The sequence below is a fragment of the Rhipicephalus sanguineus genome, chromosome 11 (genome assembly GCF_013339695.2).
Source record: "Rhipicephalus sanguineus isolate Rsan-2018 chromosome 11, BIME_Rsan_1.4, whole genome shotgun sequence".
NCBI lineage: Eukaryota > Metazoa > Arthropoda > Arachnida > Ixodida > Ixodidae > Rhipicephalus > Rhipicephalus sanguineus.
In genome coordinates this window covers 17,095,543-17,099,876 of record NC_051186.1, presented here as the reverse complement: position 1 = coordinate 17,099,876, position 4,334 = coordinate 17,095,543, and the positions used below count along the sequence as shown (strand labels likewise).

At 45.2% G+C, this 4,334-nt stretch overlaps 1 long non-coding RNA gene across 1 annotated transcript; it reads left to right on the top strand.

The window, feature by feature from the left end:
* Positions 1–413: 413 nt before the first annotated feature.
* On the top strand, positions 414–3,905 carry LOC119373253 (uncharacterized). The gene is made up of 4 exons (XR_005179797.2): positions 414–2,357; positions 2,480–2,653; positions 2,768–2,962; positions 3,047–3,905. It is a non-coding gene; the product is annotated as an uncharacterized LOC119373253 (long non-coding RNA).
* Positions 3,906–4,334: the final 429 nt, after the last annotated feature.

Sequence of the window (4,334 nt, the reverse complement as noted above, 5' to 3'; positions counted from 1 at the left end):
CATCTGGCGTCTTTCGTTGGTTTATTTCATCAATCAACGGCGTTTTGAACAAAACTTTTATTGTTCAATCACGCACAGGAGAAATCTCACCAGGCACTACCTTGGAGGTAAACAATGGCTGCTAATGGGAATGAGACACAGAAGAAATCGGCTTTTAGCTAACACTTACACTTCTACTTCTACTAACGTTTCCTACTGGAACATGCCAATGGCTGCTAATGGGGAATGAGAGGCAGAAGAATTCGGCTTTTAGTTAACGCGCACGCTGCGAATTTTTTATTGTTCAACAACGCGCAGGAAAAGTCTCCCACCGGCACCACCTTGGAGGTCAAGATCTGGTACTAGCGTTACGACTGGTTACGCACTACTACGAGGGACGAACGGGTGCCGCCTTAAGGAGCTTCGCCCCTAAAACGTACGTCTGTGACATTCATTTTGAGCCTGTAGGCATCATAAGCTGCTATGAGCACACCGTGAACGGTCAAACCGTAACGATACCGCGAGGCAGGTGGACACCGAGGGAGCGCGCTGTGCCTCGAATTTTTCCGAACGTACCTAAGCATCTCTCGAAACCAACGGTGCCGAAGTCAACAAGAAAACCACCCAAAATGAGGACAGTGGTTCTCGCCCAAGTTGCTTCCTGCCAAAGTGATGAAGATTTGTACGACGAAATAGGCGCATGTGACGGCATGGATGTTGATGAATGCACCGATGTGAGCACGCTAGGAACTGCGCCCTGGCTTGCTGTTGTGCAAGGCAGCCCGACATTTGATTCATGGAATGTGTGGGATTCTACCATCCAAGTTATCTTGTACAAACTCGAAGAGTCTGGGGGCGTTGTGTACATTGAAAAGGCCGTTGTAATCCGGGAAGACTTGGCGGTTGAAGTTAGTTCAAGAGGTGTGCTTGTCCCGCCGTGCAGCTACATCTAGAAAGATGGAAACATTCCGACGCGGCTAACAAGCCAGAAGAATTTAACAATGCTCCTTCGCTACACCGATGCGCTCAATATTTGCACTGGGTGTAAATGTGAGCTGTTTCCAGGTGTTTCATCGTGAACGACAGCCGTGAAAAGGCAGGGTGCATGGCGAAACAAGAAATGCATGGTGCTGTCAGGTGAGCATTTGTGCCCTCCATGCAAAAAAACAAAAAAAACTTTGGTAATAGAATGAAGCATCGCCCTAAAAAAAGCACAAACCGGAAGCCTGAATATGAAATTCAAAACCTAAAGAAAAAGGCCATCAGGGCCACTGTGTTTCGCGAAAGAGCTAGAAGAGAAGTGTCTACACTGAGACGCCGTTTGTCTAAAGTTTCATTGAGCAAAGTTGACAAAGCACTGGAAAGTCTTCCGCAAGCACAGCCACTTGCCTTTAATTCAGCATAGAAACCCGCAAAGGCAAAATCGCCGCGATGAAGGCGTTATGAACAGGAATGGCTCATGACTTGTCTTCTATTAGGAATTTCAAGCCCAAGAGCTTATAGACTAATGTCAAACATGAAGCTTATGCCACTTCCAACCACCACGAGGCTGAGACAAATGATGAAAGGAATGCCATGTGAATTCGGCTTCAACAAGGTATCTCTTGACAGTGGGGTCTTTATGAAGAACAAAGCAGGAGTACAATGCTACGGAACGCTAATACTGGACGAGATGAAGGTGCGAGAGGTTGTCGCATTTAACAAGAGTACCTACAAGGTGGATGGCTTCGTTGATTATGGAGATGGTCATGCCTCAGAAACAACAGCCGACCACGCTTTGGTACTCATGTTTGTGCGTCTGTTTCACTCCTTGGTGCAACCAATGGCAAGTTTTGCTACGAGACATGCAGCTCCTGGAAGAGTGCTAGCAAGGCTTCCTTTAGAAGCCATTTTGCAATTACACAAGTACAATGCAACTGTCGTCACTGTTATCAGTGATGGTGCCAGCACCAACAAGGCCATGTGGTCAAGTTTTGGCATCAAAGCCAAGCTTTATCAACCGAAACACAAAGTTGACCATCCTTGTGTACCTGATCAGCAGCTCTACTTCCTGTGTGATGTACCTCATATCATCAAATGCATAAGGAACCATCTCATGCGTCACAAGTATGGCATGGTAAGTAGATTAGAATGTTTTACTCATTTTTCATGCTTGAGCAACTCTGATTTAGGGAGTGGCTTCTGCAGTGGAACACCTTTCTTCGGCTCACTGTTGTTTTTAAAAACTGCATATCGGGGAACAAAAAATAAACTTTGATCACTGGTGAAGACTCCAAGAAGTAGATGGGAAACAGCAGCTTCGGGTGGTTCAGAAATTGACAAACGAGCATGTGAGCCCAGACAACCTGCGAAAGATGAACGGGAGTCTGGCTGTACAGGTAAAAAAATGCCATATCTACCATATTCAAATCACTTTCATAGCTGACAACTGCTGGTTTATATGCATAAATGTTTGTTCATAAAAATAAACCCGCAAATTTTTCATATATGTTGTTCTCAGCTTTTCAGCCGAAGCGCTGCCATTGGGTTAAAGGTATACCAGCGGTTAGAGGAGCCTGACCTGAAAGACTGCCATGGAACTGCTCAGTTCACCCTCATGGTGAACGACCTGTTCGATGCCCTGAATGTGAAGCTTCCACGGTTTGGAATAACAAGTTCGTCAAAGGAAGTTGAAGTAAAGATAATACTTTACAGCATCTGTTGCATTGTTGTGAAATATTACAGATAATGCTTCATAACATCTCTTACATTGTTGTGATATTAATTTGCTCACTGGCTTATTTTGAAGGTCATGCAGGAGTTACTTGATGCTGTAAATAAGACCGAGGAAAACCATATCACCAATGGGACAGTGATGTTTGCATCGCAATTTACAATGGAGTCGCTTCGAGTTACGCTTGCATCAGTACGGGACCTTGTAAGAGATCTCTCTAAAGGAGCGCGTTATGTGCTCACGGGCAAACTAAACCAGGATCCTTTAGAGGTGATCCGTTCGTTCTTTTTGCTTATCACGTTGATGTTTGCGCACTTTGCTTTTATAAAAAAAAACACCTCTTCCTCTTTCCAGAGGTTTTTTGGTGTGACAAGAAGTTATGAAGGGGCATGAAGATCACCCTACCCTAATCAGCTTTGCACACATATATAGGCTTCTGAACCTGTATACACCAATCAGCACTTGTGTCACTGGGAACGTGAGTGATGAGCAGGCTTTTGTGCTTGCCACAGTCGCAGACAGCATGAAAAGGGAAAGAAATGACACACTCTCATCCCATGAAAGACTCCGGGAGGGTGTTCGAGCAAAGTTGGCAGAAATCTCTTCTACTGCACAGAATGAAACACCGACAGCACCTGATCATGGGTACTCCACACCACCAGCACAGGACTGTGTTATTTACTACTTGTGTGGCTATCTTGTCCACTCTTACCTCAAGCACGAGAGGTGTTCTGACTGTGTACGTAGTATCCAGTCTGAAAATGCGGAGTGCCCAGAGGCATTTCTCACTTTGGAGAGGGAATTTAAGCACGGGTGCCTAAAATTGCCATCATGGGAGCTCTTCTCTAGGTTTCGAGGCATCGAAGCCAAAATTTCGGATGAGCTACAAAAGAAGCGGCTCTGCTCAGACACAGTTTGGTGCGTTCTCGACGCTCTTGGGGATTGTGACATTACTAGTGTGGGCTGTTCTGTTCACAAGGTAACCACTACGGCAGAGCTCCTTCACTCCTACATAGTGCTAAAGACTGCATTTCGCTGCCAGAGATACTTGTAAAAGCTTTAGCTCTTCAGAAAAAGTCGCATCTGCTAGAAAGAAAGTGAAGCTAACGTGAAGGCTTGCAGTACAGCTCTGTCACCGTAACCCTTGTAAATATGTCCCTGTAAATATTGTAGCTGCTGCATTCAGTTTCATGGCATCAAATAAAAGTTACAATTTTTTTTCTGGATTCCTTGCTGCTTCTTGATTTTCTAGGCTTTTCAGTGGATTTTGGCCGTGTAACACGTGTTATGGTAAGGTTAGAATATCATTGAGTATCACGGGATCCTGAGGTGATTTGCACATATACTGGCCAAAAATAAACGCCGGTTACAACGCAAACAGGAATGAAGGTAAGCGTGCTGTACAGTTTGCCTTGTCTTTTTTTGTCCTGTCTTACGTGCTGTTTGCGTTTAGTTATAATGTCGAGAAACAACGAAAAAGCGCTTTTCGGTAAAGGTAACTTAAATGAGAGCGAAGTTTCGTTTCTGCGTCTCGAATAACAGTTAATCGCTGTGGTAGTCTCCTGTCGGCGCTTTTCCAGTAGCAACAGACGACGCGCCGAGACCGATCCTAACGCTACCGCAGCGCCACCGCCTGGTTGGC